The 23,062-nt window shown below is 33.6% G+C and overlaps 1 pseudogene; it reads right to left on the minus strand.

The window, feature by feature from the left end:
• Positions 1-12,649: 12,649 nt before the first annotated feature.
• LOC149154085 (serine/threonine-protein phosphatase 5 pseudogene) lies at positions 12,650-15,268 on the minus strand (annotated as a pseudogene).
• Positions 15,269-23,062: the final 7,794 nt, after the last annotated feature.

Raw genomic sequence — 23,062 nt, forward strand, 5'->3', positions numbered from 1 at the left:
AATATAATGGAGGAGTACAAAATCAAACATCGGAAGTCCACTCCATACCATCCACAAGAAAATATACAAGTGGAGTCCACCAATAAAGTAATTGAAGCAATTCTCACCAAAATTGTCTGCATAGAAGAGACTGGGCAGAAAAGCTTCCAAAAGATTTATTGGCATACCATACCACATGGAGAAACACTACAGGGCACACTCCTTATGATCTTGCTTATGGAAAGCAAGCCGTGTTTTGTATTGAGTTTCAGGTCAAAACTTTTAAGACAACAGTTAAATTGGGTCTTGACCTTTCAGAAGCAAAAAGACAAAGGATGGAGCAGTTAAATGAACTTGATGAAATAAGACAAGATGCAATACAAAGAACTAGTCTAGTTCGACAACAGAGATCCATATGACATGACAAATATATCAAAGAAATAAAGTTCCAGCCGGGAGATTGGGCATTACTTTTTGATTCAAAGTTCAAAGATTTCCAAGGGAAATTTCAAACTCATTGGCTTGGGCCCTATGGGATTGAAACAATGTTTGATAATGTGCAGTTAGGATCAGAACTATTGATGAAGAAATAACCACTTTTCTTGTGAATGCTCATTGATTAATAATTTATCGTAAGCCATTGACAAAGGAGGAGTTTATCAAACATTTACAATACAACACTGATTTCCATTTGGTTAAGAAGGATTTCCCTTCTCCTCCAACATGACTTATAAGTCTTTTTCTTTTCTAAAATATATCTATATATATATATATATCTATATATATATATATATATATATATATATATCTATATATATATATATATATATATATATATATATATATATATAAAAGATATATATATCTAATAAAAAAATATATAATAAAATTTGTATAAACATGAAAACCAACACTGTTGGCATGTGTATATTGAAAATTTTGGGTGAAAACCAAGTAATTTTGGCATTTTAAATTTTCTTTCCCATTCCCATTTTCTTTTTGTTGCTCTTTTTCTTTTCAGAAATAAAATAGCTATAGAATAACAAGAAATCTGCAGCTTTCACAAAATTTTGCAGCTGATGTTTAACAGGAACCACCAATTGGAGCAATTGAAGCAGTGATCAAATTCATACTTGAAAGCACCGGAAGATAATGAAGAAAGGAGCGAACAAAGGTAAAAAAAAATCAATGTATGGGTATGCAAACATTTAATTTAGTAATAAGGATAAAAAACATTAAGTATATGAATTTTATGATGATTGTACCACCGGTTAAAAACCATCATAGCATAAGGTTGAAAGATATTTTGGTTATATCACCATAACACCGCCATTTGTCTCCAATCATTTCACAACACTCCTAACTCAAATTCGAATTCATTGAAGAGATAGCCGAAATTTCCAACTCACATTCATTAAATACTCTAGAATGGTCACGTCACTCATTCATCTCTTGTCCTCATTTTCATTTATACCCTTGTCAAAACCTCTCATTCGGAAACCTTAATCCATTTTATGTCAAGAAGCAAGTCAAAGGAAAAACTTTCTGCTCATGGGGGTGATTGTGAGGTCTGAACCGAATGAAAGAAAGTTCATGGAAAGTTACTCGCAAGTGAATGAGATGTTGTAGAAAGCGCAATGGCTACATTTTGTGGAGAAATTTGATGTTTTCAACAAAGAGCTTACCAAATCCTTTGCCAGATATTTTGATGGAGTAGAAGTTGAGATTGGAGAAATTAAATTTGCAGTAACATAGTCCCTTATTGCTGAAGCTACCAGCCTATCCAGAGGAGGAGAATGATGGTTTAAAAATAGAGTCATAGAAAGTGCAGAATGGAATTTTTCTTAAAGAATCTAGGTATGGACACATCCATTTTTAAGAAAGGAATCCCAAGAACTGCACTTAAAAGTAAATGGATAAATATATTACTGGTTATTCAAAAATTTATCTCTTGTGAAGGAAGGTTTGGTTGCATGTTCTTTTATCACATTCACCTAATGATGCATTTTCTGGAAGGAAATGAGATCAATATCCCATACGTTTTTTGAATAGCTTAAGAAAAATGTTAGGAAATGTACAAAAAAAGATTCAATTTATAGAAACCACTATGTATCATCATGACCTCATCAAAATTCTTATTGAATTCCCCTTGAAGGGTTTAGGAGATGATTGGGAAAAATTCTTACTTAGAAACCATTTTAAGGAGGAAGAAGAAGAACATGCCAGTAGTAGTAAAGGAAAAAGAGGGAGAAAAAGAGTATTTGAAAGCCCTATTCAAAAGTTACCTTAACAACAATCCCAAGAACAATCAGAGGATGAAATTCCTATTGCAAAAATTTTAGGAAGCATAAAAAGGAAACTGTTAGAAGAAAGAAATTCAGCAGAGAAGAAGAAAACACATCCAAGGAGATAGAGGAGGTCAAAACAGAAAAGAAAAGAATTCAAATAAAAAACCCTCCTCCATCAAATGTGAGAAGAAGTGCTAGGCTTAATCAAGCACTGAAGGAACCATCTCTAAAAGTCATGGAATATGTTAATTTAGAGGAAACAGAGAAGCAAAGGACTCCCTCACCTACTGTCATTTCACCCATTCAAAGCCCAGGCTGAGGAACACCAGAGATAGATCCAATACAACAAGAGATATACGATTATATTGAATCTATGGAAAAGAAAGTTGCAGAAAAGACATCTGGTTCAACAGTGCATGAAAAAGAAGATCAATCTAGTAGCCCACAAGAACCTCTAGTCATAAATATTTTAAAACAAGAAATATTTGAGTTGGAGATGCTAAATAGACACATATAAAGGGAACATGAAGCCTTGAAGATGCAAAATGAAATCCAAAGAACCCAAAACGACAATATTCTCTTACATTTGAGCCTATGGTATAAGAAAAATAAGAAGCTGAAACAAAAGAATAAGGTCCTTAAAAGAAAAGTGGTAAATCTGAAATACAAAATTCTAATGAAGAAGCTAAGGATGACAATGGCAAGGAAAATGGTGAAAAAGACAAATTTAGATGTGCTAGCTTGAGTTTCAAAGGAGATGCAGTAGTTAACAAGGGCACTAATTTTTGCATGAGGACATGCAATGACCTTCATGTGGGGGAATGTAGAGCCTCATGAATGCTTCATCTTTACACTCTTCTTTACTCATTTTCCTTCTCCTTGACCATTATTTTTGACTTGATAGGCATCAAATTGTAGGTTTTTGATATAGGTAAGGTACTAATTATCCTATTTTTCATATTTAAATTTGTTTCCTTATTATTAAGTTAAAATTTTAATTGGCTACCAGATTCATGCAATTCTGCAGCTAACATCTGTTTCTGCAACCAACTCCATTGTTGAACAGAGTTCGAGGTGCCATTCAAGGAAAGAAATATATGGGAAAAAAGAGATTGATCCCCTACACGATCTCCTCAGATTTATCTACACCAAATCATTAGAAGAAAGCCTGAATTGTGTGGTCAAAGGCAAAATTCAACATGTAGCTGGAGCAAGCGAGCGAGATTCCGAGATGAAAACGCCTCACGATTTTCAAAGGGAATGCAATAGTTGACAATGGAACTAATTTTAGCATGAGGACATGCAATGACCTCCGTGTGGGGGAATGTAGAGCCTCATGAATGGTTCATCTTAACACTCTTCTTTACTCAATTTCCTTCTCCTTGACCATTATTTTTGACTTGATAGGCATCAAATTGCAGGTTTTTGATATAGGTAAGGTACTAATTATCCTATTTTTCATATTTAAAAAATGTTCCTTATTATTAAGTTAAATTTTGGATTGGCTACTGGATTCATGCAATTTTTCAGCTAACATCCGTTTCTGCAGCCAACTCCATTGTTGAATAGGGTCCAAGGTGCCATTCAAGGAAAGAAAGATATGGGCAGAAAGAGGATAGGTCCCTATACTACTAGCGTAACCCCTTATTGTTATTAGTGCAACCCCGTTATTATATTGTTGTGCCATGTAGTCCCCATATTGTTATTATTGTGCCCCATAGAAGCCCACTATTGTTATTATTGTGCCCTTACATTATTATTGTTATGTCGGCTCTGATTATATTATGACCCCTTAGACTCCTATATATAAAAATGAGGTCTTGTCATTTGTATCATTGAAGAAATGTTCATTTGTTTAATGTAAAGGAGGTTGACCCCTCAAAGGGGCTTATTTTGAAGTCATTGATCTATCTTTTCTATCTTTTTGTGAGTTGGTTTCATAACATTTGGTCTCAGAACTTTGGATTCTAGGGTTTCACTGCTCCAAATAGGTCATCGTGGTAGTTTCACTATAACTTTTGTTCTTCGATGTTTCCGAAGCTAAAAAAAAAAAACTCATTTGAGAGACAATCGTTATAAACCTCATTTCTGAATTTCAGATATTTTCTTGCTATAATTTTGGAGGTATGATCCGAGGAAGTTAGGGTTTTTGTAAGCTCCAGAATTCCATCACAAAAAAGTCATCGTGGAATTTTTGCTATAAATAGTTTTCTATGCATGCTCAGACTCTGAAATTGAAACCCATTTGAGCCAAAATCTTGCTGAATATCTGGTTTGAATTTTAGATCTTGTGTCACTATATTTTCAGAGATATGATCCAAGGAATTTAGGGTTTTTGCAAGCTCCCAAATTACATCCCAAACAGGTGACCTTGGTAAAATCATCGTAACTTTCTCTTTGAGCATCAGATTGAAATTTCATAAGAGGTTACAGAAAGAAAATAGATTGTAGTTTTCTTTGTATCAGTTGCAGGTCCTAAGGTTGAAACAATGACATTTGGAATTTCGTACAAGTTTTCTCTACTAAAAAAGCATATAATCAGGCCATATTGGGAGATTGGGCATAACTCTTTTGTGGAGAATCCAATTTTGATAAGACTAGTGGCATTGGAAAGAGGACTCAAAGGGATACCGCAGGAATAAATTTCAAACCTTTGAGATCCACAACTACAGAGTTACATTCGTTTCAAGGTCGAGATCCTAAAAACTAGAAAAGGAGATATGAGGAAGTTTTATGGCAAGGATCCAGTAACATGGATACTACAGATGGAGAAATATTTTGATCTACATGATCTGAAACTGTTACGAAAGGTATGTATTGCTTATTTATATTTAGATCCGAATCAGTTTGTATGGTATAGATGGCTTTGTTTTCGTAAAACACTTATCATTTGGTCAATTTTCATGGAGGAAATAATAGCACATTATGAGGAGACAAAGAGCAACACCTTCTTGAGCCAATTGATAAATCTCAAACAAAAGTGTTCAATGGCAGAGCACATTAAGGAATTCCAAAAATTGAATATAAGGGTAAATGATATTCCAATTAAACAGAGGATTGATGTCTTCACAGAGACTTTAAAAGATAACATCTAACATGAGGTTCACCTCTAGCAACTTGATTGATTGGAGAAGGCATACAGGTTGGCAAAAAAAGTGGAAAGTAAAATTGTGGCAACAAGGAAGTCTACCACTCACAAATATAAATATGGAAGTGTTTTTTCTCCTAGCCTTCCACAACCTACAAGGTTGATGCCACAATAATTGGAAGAAAAAAGAGAAAAAGGGCTTTGTTACGATTGTGATAACAAATACATTAAAGTTCATAAGTGTACCGAGAAGAAATTATTTTACATAGATTGTGAAGAGGAGGAAGAAAAGGATCAAGAAACATCAAAATAAGAGGATATACACCGGGAGCCAACTCTAGAGAAACAAGAAATGAATCTGACCATATCTTGTACTGCATTAGCATGAATTACCACTCCTCAAACTCTCAAGATAGAAGGATAGTTCAAGAAGAAGAAGGTTTAAGGAGTGAAATATCAAGAAGAAAAGGATCAAAAAATGTCAAAAGAAAAGGATACTCACTAGGAACCAACCCCAGAGAAATAAGAAATGAATCTGACCATATCTTGTAATGCATTGGCAGGAATTACCACTCCTCAAACTCTCAAGATAGAAGGACATATCAAGAAGAAAAAGGTTCAAGCAGTGAAAGATCACATCAAGCATCAACAACAAGTTCTGCAACTTTTAAAGGATAAACTCACTTTTGTGCAAAATTGAATGAAACAACAGGAAGATCAATATCGCAACGAAATAAGTTTTGATGTAGGTGACTGGGTATTTCTCACAAAAACCTTTTGTGGTCAAACTTCTCTCAAAACCAAGCAGCTAGGGTTGTGGAGTACCTCCCAAGCTACACAAATCAAAATTCCCTCTTAGCGAGAGATGTAATTCCATTGCACAAAAGTAACCATCATCAACGATAACACTAGCCTAACCTAGCATTCATCAATGCAGCATACCCTGTAGAATCAACCATTCTCTCGTTGATAGTGTCTCTGTCTCATCTTGTGAGAACCTAAAGATTCAAAATTTCATAAGGCATCTCCCTTTGAAGCTAGACTCCCTCTGAGTCTAAACGATCTCCATTGTCTCACACCGCTACTAAACTTGTGTCCTACAAGGCCAGTTCAATCTGTGATTAAACATGGGCCACATTACCACCGCAACTCATCTCTGCAAGCAATCTCATCCTCCTAGGTCAAATACCACACATGCACATGAATCCAGTATAGGATTTTCATCCTCACAACCTAATGAAGAAAATAGCTTGCCATCATCTCAACCTTCACACAAAGCCAACTCTTTCATGCCAAAACATCCCACAAGTAATCCTAGTGATCCATGAAAATCCATTAGAAGTTCACGATCAACAACCTATCCTACAACAAATTGTTTTTCATCGGGTTCACCATCAATCCACGAGAATTCCTATCCAATCTCATCACCTATTCATTCAAGACCACATCTCCATGTCCTCAACTGAACCTTATGCTCCATGATCTAGACAATGTCTCAACTCCCTCTGAGTTGCTTTGCGGTGCACAATCTGATCCACCAACCCTTAAAAGTAGCTCTGATACCATGTTGATTCTTTTTCCACAACACTTCAGCTATATGTATATGTCTAAAATCATGATCATAAACACATCAAAATACCCCAAAACTACTATTTTTCATAGTGGAATAACATACGTAAGTGAATCAACTAGTTCACATGACAATTTTTAACTTTTAACCCACTACATGTTATATTACAAAAAGTTTAATACAACAATATTAGGGCTCCCATACTAGGGATCATAGACCTTATATACAACCCTGATAAAAGGACACAACTAGGGCTTGGTGTCACCAAATATGAGCACCAATCTTCTCTAGACAAAGTACACTTGACCTACTTGCTGAAGGAGCACTCTGCTCAACCCTTTAAGACCACGTAGCTTGAACACATCTGGCGGGTACTTTTCCCCCCTCATCTATTGATCACTACAACAGCGTCTCCAGTTGTCCAACCTATCGCTATCAACCACTCTTGGTAGCTCCAATATGACTGAACATAGGTTCACCAAATTTCCACTAGCTGCTCTCCTTCTCCTTCAAGTTCATAAGCTCTCAGGGTCTTCAACAAACTGCCGACTAGCACTGATATGGTTGCTTCACATAACTCCTCTTGTGGACTTCAAGTATTCCCTCTTATAAGTGATTTTCAAAGCATGAAATCCCTAAACTAGGGATCCAAAAATATGCCTCCTAACAGTCCCTTCATTGCTCCAAGGATCATTGTACATGAAGTCTTCACATTATTCCCACTACTAGTCTCTCTGATGATCCAAATATGGCTAAACTTAGGGCTTCAACAATATTCCTTCACATCATTGACATTTTCCATCTATAACTCACTCAACCAGGGCACACAATATTCTCTCTTATTGTCTCTTGGCTACTTCAAGAATAACAAACCTAGGGCTAGCACAATCAACCCTCTTACCATTGAAATGCCTCTTGCATTAACTGATCTAGGGATTCATCAAGCAACCCTCTTATATTTGATTTTACAATAAAAAACCATCGAGCTAGGGCTCACCAACAATCTGCCCACCATCTGACTTGTTGTTGCTCTAATGAGGCAAAAAATTAGGGAAATTAATCAACCCACACTCAGTAATAGAACTACCTTTTAATACTATACTTACGGATGACTGCACAAATTTTAACAATCCATAAAGGAGTTATTCATTGGTTGTTCCAATCTCTATTTAACCGCATTTAAAAACCTTGCAACTTAGAAAGCCATGTCCTTGTCTTTTGGAAACCCACTTAACTTACCAGGCCTGCCACATAGAATCATAACCATACCAAACTCAGGAAGGTCTGCAACCTCCAAAACATATATAGTAGCAAGGGTTAGTTGGCCACACATGCCTCTTCTCTTCGCGATGAGGATGTATACATCTGGAGGCAACATTCCTTGGATTTAATGCCTTTTTTAACATCTTAGGGAATGAGGCCCTTCTTCCACATATTTGTGCACTATCACAGAGGTATCTCCCACTCTTTCTTCTCCCAACAAAGATGTTACAGGGTTGCAATCCTCGTCCTTCAACTAGTGAGACACACATGGATCAAGGACCCTTTTAGGATAGATTTGAACACCTCTACGACCCTCTTCCACGGGTAGAGGTTTCACTTAGGGATGCATCTCTTTCCTGTAACAGAAACTAGGTCTTTCGACCTCCCCAAGTATGCATAAACTAGGCCTGAAACCCCTCCACAGGCCAACAAGAAACCCTTGTACTCTTAGTTGTTGAAACCCTCAGGAAACTCCACACACTCGCTAAGGACAAAAGCCTCCTTTGTGGCTTCTTGAGACTCGTTCCTTAAGATGTCTCATAGTTAGATAGGTGATCAAATGAGCCTCTCTCTTCCCTTCTTAGAGTTTTCTATGAGGGTGAACATTATTCCTCAAGGGGTTTCTCTTCAAGCCTAGGTGACTTGACTTTTCTTCATGAAAACCCAGCTATCATGCATAATTATTTTTTTCATTTGATCAAATACCCTTCATGGTTTCCTTAGGTCACCCGTAGTTCTTTTAAGGGTTCTCAACTTGCAACAATTATTAAACAATTAATTCTTTCCTTGGTTTCAAACCCACACCTTGGGTGCATAACCACATCTCTTGGGTACTTCACACACAAAAACCTTTTATGGTCAAACTTCTCACAAACCCAACACCTAGGGTTGTGGAGTACCTCCCAAGCTACACAAATCAACAATATGAGTGTCTTACAAGTATGGATGGTATCTACCCATAGGCAATGCATCTTTATCATAAGCGATTTCATTCTATTTCTCAACATAATCATTGAAACACATACAATGAAGTTCCTTAGAAGTGCATCATATGATTGGATATTATTAATATCTAACTTAAGTTTCATAATTTTATAATCTTCATAATCTAAACTAGTTATTCCACATGCATTAGTTGGGATGGTTCTATACTGATGGAAGTGTCTTGAAATACTCCTTTATTGATGGAATGTGGTGATTGAGATATATTTCATGAAGCAATGTCTTTCAGTCAAATAGTCAGGATGAAATGATGCCTTGGGGTACTTGTGATCCACTCAGCCATGAAAAACTCTTTTTTTAGCATGCTATTCTAGTTGCAACTTAGAAAATATGTGTCAAGGAGGAAATGTAGAATTTTATTAGTGGGCTTGATAGATATACTAATAATGAATGTACCTATGCTTTCAACACTCAAAAACATCTACGCAATTATTTTGATAATGTTTTTCCATTAGCCACAATTGATGATTACATTAAGGAGATGGGATGAATTGACATAAAGATTAAAAGGAATGGAAATCCATTCATGACTACTTGGAAGATTGACAACTTTTTAAATAATGAATTTTTGAAAAATATTTAAATGCATTATATTTAAGTTCAGTTAGATGTATTCCTTGCAACTTTAATCATCAATAATAGCATTTTAATCCATATACTTATTGTAATTCGCAAACAATATAAACAATTTGATGAAATAAACCAAAAAATGACCCTAATGCACTTTGAATGAACAAATTTATAAACCCTAATATTCAAATACTAATGTGAGAGTTCTTAGAATGAACAAATTTATAAACCTTAATATTCAAATACTAATGTGAGAATTCTAAGAACGTTGATTGTGTTTTATAGGAAATAGTTTATTTTCAAGAAATAACTTATTTGGGTAAGTTGAATTAGATTAATTAGACTTGTTTTTTAGGTTTATAAGAGTAATATTAAATAAAATCATGATTCCTTTTTCCATATTTTCATATTAATTAACTGTTTTCCGGACATGCCATTTTCTTAACATCTACATGAGAAGCAAAACACACATAGGTATATGCCATGTTTTCAATGTGGTTGTAATTATATCAACATTTATAGATAAATAAATCGATGCCTTACTGGTTATAAGATGACATTGTAGACATGGATGAATTGGCATTCCATTAAAAAATTTAGGTAATGATAATTGCATTGATCACACCCATTCACCAATGCCATTATAATCATAGAATATTCCTAAAATATTTACACATTCTTTTACAAAAATAAAAACAATTCTCAAACCAAAAATATTAAAATAAAATATTATTACAAAATTATCATCAGAATAAACATTATTTTTTACCCTAAATACGATAATTTCATCCCATAAAAAATATGATAATGTCATCATAAAAAAAATACTTCTATTATTGTAGAACACATAACACATATCATTTAAGATAAGTGATATGACAGAATGGAATGGTTGAATTATCATATCGATGTTCATAATTATGACTCATGTATATGGTGAAGGGGGGTTTTATCAGTTTGGATTAAATGCCTTCTGACCTTAGAAATTTTTAATAGTGCAAGATTGATATTATACGCCAATATCATTTCAAAGTAATGGGTTGAATGCCTTTTTACATAAGGAATTATAATAGAGCATGATTGATATTAGAGACTAGTATCATTGCAAACTAACAAATTTCTAGTATTTATTAGCTGATATAGCTGATAATAATAAAATGGGCTATTTTCTAATAAAGGTTGGTATTACGATTTCATTATTTTTGTGATTTTAAGTTAAGGATATTACATTTAGTTTTTGGTCAAATTTATATTAGTTTGGGTTTCATAAAAAATGGCAAAATTTCTATAGTTGAATATTACAAATGAGAATTTATTATCTTTAAAAAATAATTTAATTTATTTTTCGTTAATTTGATTGGTTGTTAAATTGAATATGTTATTGTTGATTGCCTCATTTAATGAACCTTTGCAATAATGATAATGTACTTATAGTTAATTCATAAAATCTTATTCTACTACATTTTGGTCCTTAAAATTTTCATTTCGTTTTAATTTCGGTGCATTTCAAAACAAAAATTGACCAGCGCATTGGTGCAAAGATGTGCCAAACATACAGATGAAATTTCAAAACTATGTACTTTGCTTGATTTAATTTTATTTATTTCAACTTGAAACCAGTACCTTGAATCATGTACAAATGCATTAAATAGTGAGGCTGGTGGTGAACCACAAAAAATTTATTTAAGGACCATGCCCGCACTTTTATGGTTTCCAAAGTTATATCAATAAAAGTGCTAAGCTTTCCAAAGTTATATCAAAGTTATTATGCCCACACATTTATGCTATCCTGAATCCCCCTTACCAAATAATATGACGACAACCATAATATGGCTTCCAAAGTTATATTAATGGGCAATTTCAGGTAATATTTTATAAATCTTGAGTCTATTTCACAAACTAACTTGTTGTTGGCATCGAAATAGAAATGGGGTTCAAAGGTAATTATTGTTATCAAAAGGTAAGTAGTCTACCATTTATTTGATACTTCAAATAAAGGTAAGAGACTTGGAATATTGACTATTGACATTCGTATTTACGAATCTAAACAGTAGTCATCTTCGAAATTCATGATCAATCTACATAACAGTTAGACATGGTAATTAGCCCGTAAATTGTTTATCTTAATTAATCTACGATAAATTCAATGATAATCGATTTAAAAAAGAATATCTGCCACACATGAATCTTATTCTATTACATTTTTTAAGACTAGAAGTTGATTCCATGATAGTTGTAATACGCATATATATTAAAGGTAAAAATATTTGATTTTGTATTTTATTTTTTTAAATAGAAAATTTTAATCTTAATATTTTATTCAAAGTATATATTTATTTTAAGTTTAATTAAAAAAAAAAAAACAAAAAAAACAAACTATTCACCAAGATTAATTTAATGACATGAAACTTTGGATGAGAACCATGACTCATACATTGTTTTACTGTTATTATTATTTTTAATTCAAATTTTAAATTTATGGCTATAATGAGAGTTGTTGTTAACATATTCCAATCATCTTTTTTTGTGTTAATTAATGGAATTTCAAACATTAACAATTTTGTATTTTAAATTCTTGTTTATCTTTTCATATTTACATAAGATAATTATAAAATTATCTTTCTTGATTATCTTGTTTATGTTAGTTGTCTATCTTATAGGAGCATTTTTTAAAACAATGTGGTTGTTGTGTAATTACTACCATGATTAAGTTTTCAACCAATACAATATAGATGTGTATCTCCATTATCAGACATAAACCCCAAAAATACATTTTACAAAAGATAATAACTAACTCTTTTAATATATTGATAGTTTCACTATTTTTTAGTGAACTATAAAAATAAGTTACTTGTTTAATTAGTATTAGTAAGTATACAAAACCATTTTTTACATTAGCTTTTTGATGCAGGTGTACCCTGCACAACCCAGAATCTCTCCATTCTCAGGCATATACAAAACCCATCTCGAATAATCGCCCAAGTAATTCTTCAATGTCCGAGCATTCCTACAAACCATCATATGCGGAAGCTCCTTTATATTATCATTCAACTAATTCACATATGCGGAAGCTCTATTCCAATTACAAAGACTTATGGCTAATAACCATGCCTCACATCTCAACATTCACATATGGCTGGATTTTAAAATCAAAGTTCAATAAAAAAGAATGTGCCCATGCTTTAAAAGCTCAACCTGGAAAATTCATACCCCACACATCGACCTTTGGCTTCTCGTCATCTCCATTGGACGCTCTCTGGCTCTGCACCGAAACAGAGTTCTGCAAACTCACCACAGAATCGCTCAGTAGCTGAGACCTTCACTGTTCAACGCCTTCGATTTGACAATCAAATTGGGTTTTAAAACCACACTGTCCTTTGTTTATAGACCCGTGATTTACGCATTGGTTTATTCGAGTGTTTGGGCAACTGCGTCTACAATCATTTGAATTGAGGAACTGATGGCCATAACCATAAATCTGTATTAAATACTATCGATTATAACATCAAAGAACCAAACTCCATAATGACCAATCCAACAAACGATCGATGGCTATACATATTCATTTATCACAGCAAAGAACCAAACCCCATATCAATCAACACAGCAAACAATCGATGGCTATCACATACACATCGATTTCTTTTTGCCAAAACGATTCTGTTCAGCTTATAACAAAATTGGTCACAGATTTTTTTAACCAGTGCTATTCTCAGATACACCACCAATTTCGAATGTATAACCACTGAATATACTCACACCAATCAGTGATTCCACACAGGGAAAAAAAACACTTACAGTTTACAGATGAGACATATACTGTTAAGAACTGATTTACACAGAGGTTACTCCTGCGTACATTCCAGAACTAACTCCATGTGTAGAATCACATCACAAAGGTTATTAAAACCAAACATATTCATACAAAATCGAATTCAACAATGTGCATATGGCTCAAAAGTCAAATTCTACAGAGATAAAAACAACAATTACAAAGAGCCTCTTGTTCATGGCCAGATATTCAAAATCCATGGCCCTTTCAGCTGTTCATAGATTTACAGGAAAACCCCTGTCTCCTACCTCTCTCTCCGTTTTATTCTACCAAAAGGAAATTATACATCAGTCACACCTAACTACTTCTTTCCACACAAGAAAGAATTAGTTATTCAGTTATAACTCAACATTTAACTAAACTAGACCACTTTTAATTACCTACCCTTGTTGAAATTAACACAAATTTAACAACTAAGTCTTCCTCAAGTCTTTCATTTAGCCACAACATGTGACCACCCTGTCACATTGCTGGCCCGGTCTAGATGCTCCTGCATCAGACTCTCACGATTGAAAACATTCATGATCTCCTGATCATGTGCTTTCAAAAAGGAAAGAAGAAAGATAAAAAATTCCTCCTGGATCCCAGACTTTATCCCGGAGTTGTCCATATGCTCTGCTCCTTCGTTTAGGCTGCATGTCAGCTGCTTCCTGCTTCATCTTCCTTCCCTAGTCACAATAGTTTGGAGCTGAAAACACTTTAATAAGTTTGTCGTTGTGTTCAATTTCATCTTCCTCTTTAACTTCATGAGTCCTGACCACCTGCGCAAGATTGTTTTCTTGCAGAAATCTTTTGGTCACATCTTCTCCAAAAGACAAAACAACCTCTTGTTTGCTGGGTCCACGCCCTTTATGGAGCTGTGGATCACTACAAAGTATTCCACACATCAAACCCTCTTCAGGGGGCTCGCGGAATCGAACAATTTCTTTGATATCTTCCAGTCTTATACCATCAACGCTAAAAAGACTATTACGGACAACAAAAGTCTTGTCATTGAGGACACAAGCCAAAAGCAAACAACAAAATGTTTCAGCGAAAAACTCAACCATACTTCCGCTGTACTTGGACTTGACTTCGCCCTCAAAACTATAAATCTGGTTCTTACCCCTGCTTCCATGATTTCCTCTTGGACACATATACTTGAATACGAATGGCACAAGTACGACTTCAACTGAAAATGATCCTCGATCAACAAAATCACCATTAAAAAGATAAGGATTGTCCTCCGAAGGAAGCCTACTAACCTCAAAGATGTTAAAAAGGTCATAATACTGACCATGGATGTCATCACAAATAGTGAATCGCTTTCCATTCGGAATGTTGATGTCAACCAACGATGGCATCGTCTCCAGCAAATCTTTTACTTGCAATAATATGTGAGACGCACACCTTCCGTGCATATTTTCCTGATTCTTGAAGTCATCCATCACTGTTATATTTTCTCCTTCTATTCCATGCTGTCGCTCCACCTTTATTGAATGAAAATTAATGGAATCATCAACAGAATGATTCTCAAGACCATTCGCTGAGATGGCCTCAATAAATCTAACATTTTTTACTGTTGTTTCAGACTCTTCAAACGTTTTGTCGGTGTTAGGATCATTTAGACAAATTCTCTTACCCTGCTGTAATTTTTTTTGTACTTCGCTGATCAATTTTTCTAATGCTGCCAACATTTGCCTTCTGGTCTGCTTCAACATCAGTTCCTTTATGTTCTCAATCTTTATTTTTAGTCGATTTTCTTGCTGGTCTTCTTCATTAACTCTCCCTTCCTGCTTTAGCTAGTTGCTGCTGTCCAGCGGCATCTTCCTCTGTTTCACACATTTAGACTGTGTGGCCCCTTCCAACAATATTTCAATTGGCGATTTTGGACCTTCTTCCTTCTTCAATAATTCAGTGTGTTGATTTAACTCCAAAGAGTTTTCAAGTTTTTCCTCTACATCCTCTATTCTAATAATGCTTCCTTGGCCTCCCAAAGTATCATGGACTACATTGACATCATTCCCACCAGCTCCTACAGAAGTAAATTCAGATTTTCCATTCTGCATATCAACATCATTATTTACTTCTTTGATGGAATTACTAATTACATTTTCTATTCCATGTTTTGAATCCCCACCAATGCTATTTGTCTGTGTAGACATACTGATATCATGTTCTGATGACCCTACAGAACTGACATTTATGCCCTGCTTATCAGTCTTATGTTTGCTTTTTACATTTATGTTATTTTTCTTCTTGCGGACTACAGAAGCACCATCATTACCACTGGCAGCAATTGGAATGCTTAATGGCATACTTGTTTCAAACATAGAACTACCTGACATGTGGAGCCCATCATTTTCAGTAACCAACTCCACAGAATTTCCACTGCTTGGCACTACAGGCTGCCCAGTTTTCTCCAGTGTTGATGGCTGAAAGCTCAAAGATTTTTTATCTGCAACATATTGTTGCTTTGTATTTGGAAAAATGCGAGTTTTCTTTGGAAATCCGGACTGATGGTGTTGATCCACATTCCTAGAGAAATCTGACTCTGGTATAGGTACAACTGTTAGCAAAGTTTCGGTTCTCCGAGTCAAAGTACTGGGTAAAACTTTCATATCTTGCATTATAATCACAGGAGCTTCATTCAGAGCAGTAGTGTCAGAAATTCCTCTCTCTTTCACATGGCCCTTCTGTTCATTCATCTTCATATGATGATTTAGGTCTTCTTTGCTCACATTGTTCATCCTTAGAAAACTTTCTTGTTTTCCCTGTTCATATTTCACAACATTGATAGGGATATCACAAACATCATTCTTTCCAAAGTTCCTTTCAGCTGCAGCCACATCTGAAACTTGAATGGCATCACTATCAGAATGGGTGTCCCGCTCTTTAAGAAGACCATTTTTCTCCCTGAGATTTGGTCGACTTCTTTCATCTTCATTGGTAATACAGTTACCATCGGCAAAGCTACCGCCAAGAATATTTTCTATCTTGCCAGGAGCAATATGTAATAATTCTGAATTTTTATTTTGACTGACAATGACCTGCTCTTGCTGCATAGCTTCAGATGCTACTGGCCCACTAGATATGGTTTCACCTCTAGGATTTCCCCCCTCCTGAAATGTTGCAGCCCTTTTGTTCAACTCTTCCAATTTTGCAAGAGCTTTTGCCTTCTGCTCTTTTGTTCTCTCCTCCTCTTCTTTTTGAGCTCCTCTCTCTACTGCAACAGCTTCAAGTACAAACGCATCGCTGCTTTCTTCTTCCGAGTATTTATCTCCTGAAAGATTCTTCCCCATACTTGTGACAGCTTCACAAGATTGCGCATCCTCCTTAATAAAACCTGTAGTCACATCACAATTGTCAGCTACAAAAATACAAGGTTTTACATTATCCAGCCGATCTGGATTTACCCAATAGTTCAAGAAATCATCAATGATCTCCTCTTCTGTTTCACCAATGGAAACCTCCACCTTCAACTCAACTGCTCTGAGTTTTTCATGTCTCAATTGTATACTCATCATCTGCTCGAGCTTCCTCAGCTCTTCTCTTAACTGCATGTTTACCTGTTGATCTCTTTTCTGTTGTAGCCTCTGCCACTTCACTCTCTTCCTCATGGTCCAACCATGTCTCTGGTCTTTCATATTCTCCTGTAACAACTCCATCAATAACTCAAGATGCACTGCTATCTCAGCTTTCTCTTTCTCATACTCTTCATCAGTCAACTGCTTCAATATGCCATTTGCCTTGGCATATTTCTTCTCCCTCTTTCTGCTGTGGCCTCTTTCTGAACCTCTGCTTTCTCCTTTATGACTTTCAGTAGTCATCTTCCTCACCATGAGTTTCTCACCCATGAGTTGCACCAAGCCTCTACAACAACAAGCTCTCCTGCTGCCATTTACCTCACCAATCCTGCCCTCCGGATCTGATCTTTTGGTAATCACTCGGTCCTCTACTGGAACCTTTTGAGCATTTCTCCACTGCTCCTTCAGGCTTCTCTCACCTGCAACTTTCAAGAACACACTTGTCCTTTTCATTCAACCTCTGTTGAATCTTTAGGTCCTGCCACATTCACATAGAATCCCTTGCTGGACTCCTTCATCACTGCACTTCAGCTGTGATCTGCCTCTTCCTGCTGAGACTTTCTTCAACCTGCTTGCAACTTGAACTCTGCAAATAACTTTCAAACCAGAGTCAAATATCATCTAACAACTCACCTTCAAGATCCCGTTGATCTTGCTTCACTTCCTCAATTGCACTTGCATATCTGCGCTGCAATCTTCATCAGTTCCAAAATCTGGCATTCATTCATCACATGCAATTAACTCAATTAAAAAAAAAACTTGCTTCTTCACACAGAGCTATTCCTGCTCTGAAACCACTTCATGCAGGTGTACCTTGCACAACCTAGAATCTCTCCATTCTCAAGCATATACAAAACCCATCTCGAATAATCGCCCAAGTAATTCTTCAATGTCCGAGCAGTCCTACAAACCATCATAAGCAGAAGCTCCTTTATATTATCATTCAACTAATTCACATATGCGGAAGCTCTATTCCAATTACAAATACTTATGGCTAATAACCATGCCTCACATCTCAACATTCACATATGGCTGGATTTTAAAATCAAAATTCAATAAAAAAGAATGTGCCCATGCTTTAAAAGCTCAACCTGGAAAATTCATACCCCACACATCGACCTTTGGCTTCTCGTCATCTCCATTGGACGCTCTCTGGCTCTGCACCGAAACAGAGTTCTGTAAACTCACCACAGAATCGCTCAGTAGTTGAGACCTTCACTGTTCAACGCCTTCGATTTGACAATCAAATTGGGTTTTAAAACCACACTGTCCTTTGTTTATAGACCTGTGCTCTACGCATTGGTTTATTCCAGCGTTTGGGCAACTGCATCTACAATCATTTGAATTGAGGAACTGATGGTCATAACCATAAATCTGTATTAAATACTATCGATTATAACAACAAAGAACCAAACTCCATAACGACCAATCCAACAAACGATCGATGGTTATACATATTCATTTATCACAGCAAAGAACCAAACCCCATATCAATTAGCACAACAAACAATCGATGGCTATCACATGCACATCGATTTCTTTTTGCCAAAACGATTCTGTTCAGCTTATAACAAAATCGGTCACAGATTTTTTTAACCAGTGTTATTCTCAGATACACCACCAATTTCGAATGTATAACCACTGAATATACTCACACCAATCAGCGATTCCATGCAGGGAAAAAAAAACTTACAGTTTACAGATGAGACATATACTGTTAAGAACCGATTTACACAGAGGTTACTCCTGCGTACATTCCAGAACTAACTCCATGTGCAGAATCACATCACAAAGGTTATTAAAACCAAACATATTCATACAAAATCGAATTCAACAATGTGCATATGGCTCAAAAGTCAAATTCTATAGAGATAAAAACAACAATTACAAAGAGCCTCTTGTTCATGGCCAGATATTCAAAATCCATGGCCCTTTCAGCTGTTCATAGATTTACAGGAAAACCCCTGTCTCCTACCTCTCTCTCCGTTCTATTCTACCAAAAGGAAATTATACATCAGTCACACCTAACTACTTCTTTCCACACAAGAAAGAATTAGTTATTCAGTTATAACTCAACATTTAACTAAACTAGACCACTTTTAATTACCTACCCTTATTGAAATTAACACAAATTTAACAACTAAGTCTTCCTCAAGTCTTGCATTTAGCCACAACATGTGACCACCCTGTCACATTGCTGGCCCGGTCTAGATGCTCCTGCATCACTTTTTCATTGAGACAAGTGTCATTAGCAAAAAAAACCCTTAGTCATGTCATTACATTACACATCGAAGGCTTCAAAGTAAAATAATAATTAATAATTTCATTTACAAAGTTATTAACTTTAACAAAGTTTCTTAGTTAGATTACTTTGCGATGGACTGACTTTACATCCCAAACCCATGTATAATCAAATATAAACCCATCAATGAGGATTAAGAGATATGTAAACACGTCATATTTCCACAATTGACAAGTACAATTTGATTTCATATAGTGGAGTCCACGATCATTTTGGATTATAAGTTTATAATAGATACATGTCTAGGAAATCCAAATTTAGTTTTAAAAACCGGATACTCTACCTTTATAGATACACAAAATATACATATTAATTAATAATTAAAGTATAAATAATTATAATTTAAAAAATTGTGAATTAATAATTAATATATAAGTAACTATAATATAAGTACCTATCATTATAATTATAATTATAATTATTATATATAATTTAATAATATTGAAAGGGTGACTCAATATTTAAAGAAAAAAGGAAATGATTAATATTTCACAATTATTTTGTATTTTAAGTATAGTTTGTAATTTCAGTTATAGATAAGATTCGACGTGATTGATTTTTTTAAAGCGAAAAGGATTTATATATTGTAATTAAAAAATTGTGAATTAATAATTAATATATAAATAATTATAATTTAATAATATTGAAATAGTGACTTAATATTTAAATTAGGAGGAAATTATCAATATTTCAGAATTATTTTGTATTTTAAATATAGTTTATAATTTGAATTATAAATAAGATTTGATGTAATTTTTTTTAGAAAATTAAAAGGATGCGTATGTGTTTTTACTATAATTAAAGATTAATGTATTAATAAAACCAAATTTTTATGTTTATGTTGAAATCATATTCAAGAGTATGTAACAATTTATTTGAGAATTAAGTAGAATTTTTAATAAAAAGGATATTACGCTTATAGTATTATTCATAACAATTTTAAGTTTAAAATGTGGTGATATCTAGATACAAAACAATATTTCTATTAAATCTCTCAATAAAATTAAGGATAAATTAAATTATTTTTCTTATTTGTGTTCCTTATATCATATTTTATATATATTTTGATCTTGAGATATATAACGATAAATTTTTATTGTTCATTATTAATATTAAACTCAATACTATTTATATTTTCAATATTTCCGAAAAACAGAAATGAGATGCTTGACCATTAAGATACCTCAAATTGATGATTATATTAGTCTTATTTTGGAGATATGTATGGTAATAATGATTAAGCTTATGATAAAGAGATTCACCAAGTGAAATCTAAGTAACTTAAAATATTCTTTATTGACATTGTTGACAATTTCTTATATATATATATATATATATATATATATATATATATAGATACACTAAGATATATATAATAAGGATAGTGGAAGATTTTTACAAATTAGGACAAAAGGGTGTAGGAGAGTTATGACCTCCACATCTCAAGATTGCCAATAATCATGCTTAATCAAATAGATATAATATTGAACTACAAGAAAAGGATAACAACTTCTTACCAAAATTGAACCAAAATGAATTAGGAAAATAAGTCAAATTAGGAAGTTGATGCTATAACATAATGTCGTAGTGATAGGAGGGAAAATATCAAAATGTATAGAAATAATAGCACGAGGAATAAATTTTTTATGCCCAATGAGTTTGAAGAGCATGGAGATAAGAACTCAAGATGGGACTACTTGATCCAAGCCCAATCATGAATTATTGGAAATCAACCTCAAGCATGCTAAAAACCACCCATATTTTATATCAACATCCTACAACTTGCCTCTTATGCAACTCTAATTTTCCTCACCAAACAAAGATCATAAGCCAAAAGGCTCATAATAGTTTCCCTAGGTAACATCGCTAGCAACCTCTCATTTTTAGTAACACTAGGATCATGATAAAACACCATGTTTCCACTAGAACATTTGGTGCATTAAATTCTTGTTATGTGCAAAAATTTTGTCCTGCATGAACACACTACAACACCTAACACACCCAACCATGATTGGTCACCATCATTGACATCATTACATCTACAAGTTAATACTAGCTAATGATTACCAAAATGAAATTTCTTTTAAGTAAAGTTGATTTTGTATTTGATATATACTCTCCATAGAAAATAAGATACAAAATAACTTTTTACAACAATTTTTTCCTTTTTCTCTTTCTCTATCACAAAAATGTGTATTAATTATTTTAAGTTAATACAAATAGTATTATGATATAATTTTCTTTGTATATGATTTATTCATTATACTTAGGTATTTTTTTCATATTTTTTTTTGTTAGAACTTAAACACTCCAATATATTTAAGTTTTTTTTTGTGGTTGTGATTGGATTATTGCTTTAATTTTTAAATTGAATTCCACCCAATATCATATAATCCACATAGTAAAGTCATTAATATAACATTGTGAAAAAATATATTTTTAAACATATAAGAGTTTAAAATGAAAATAATAATTTTTTTAAAGAAATAAAGCATTTGAAAATGATCAATAATGTTAGGCGAGGATTTTATGTAAACAACATGCATATTTTTGTACACAAGTGTATGGTAGTGAAATTTGTCTCTCTATAAAGATTTCATCAATATGAATGATAAACATTTGGATTAATGAAACTTTGACTATATTTTATTGTGTAAGGACTACAATGTGGAAATTTGGTAGTGTAGTGAATGTAGCAAAGAATTTGGAGTTTGGTGGAACTTCGATTACATGTACAATAATTATTATCTTTGCCATTAAACACATCATCCCTCTTAGCTTAATTCTAACAAAATATTGTGTGTATTCTCTCTTATTTCTCATAGTTTATAATAACCCAACCAACACAACTAACTCTACCTAGGACTAAATACAACCATCAATATTCCCATTAAAATTTATTAGTTAAAAAATCAAATAATAAATATTTATTTCACTAAATAAATCCAAAAATTAAATTAAACCCCAATTACTATAACTAGTTATAATATAAAAGTAATATAAAAATAGCATAAACACAAAAATAAATATATTTAAAAAACAAAAAACTACAATAACAAGGTTAATAATACCTTACTTATCTTTTTTTTTCTTCAATCAATACAAGATGCAAAATTCATAAAAATTTAATTATAAATAACATAATAACATACTTATAATCCATACATAATTTTTATAAAAAAATATATAAAAATATTATATATATATATATATTATTATTATTATTTAAATAAATATTATATATAATCCAAAAATTAATAATATTTAAAAAATCATTTTCCAACCACACTCACGGGCAAGGAAGCAATAGACCTAGCATTTAGAAAACACTCCGCATACTATTTTCTAAGGGACAAGCTATTTTTTGTTGACGTAGGGGCATAATATAATGAAAGACAATACGATTACCTATTTAAAGCATAGGTGATCAAATAGATATTCGCAGTTCATATTATGGTTAAAATCGGGCGAGTACTTTGTTATTTTATTTAAAAATATATTAATTTTAGATTTATTTAATATCAGATTTATTAGGTAAAGAGAGATTAAATTTTTTTAGGTGTAAATATTTTTTTGGAGTGTAGAATTCGAAGAAAGATTTG

This window comes from Pinus tabuliformis, chromosome 9, assembly GCF_031772625.1.
Source record: "Pinus tabuliformis cultivar Carrire ecotype Pingquan chromosome 9, CPIR1, whole genome shotgun sequence".
In the NCBI taxonomy this organism is placed as follows: Eukaryota; Viridiplantae; Streptophyta; class Pinopsida; order Pinales; family Pinaceae; genus Pinus; species Pinus tabuliformis.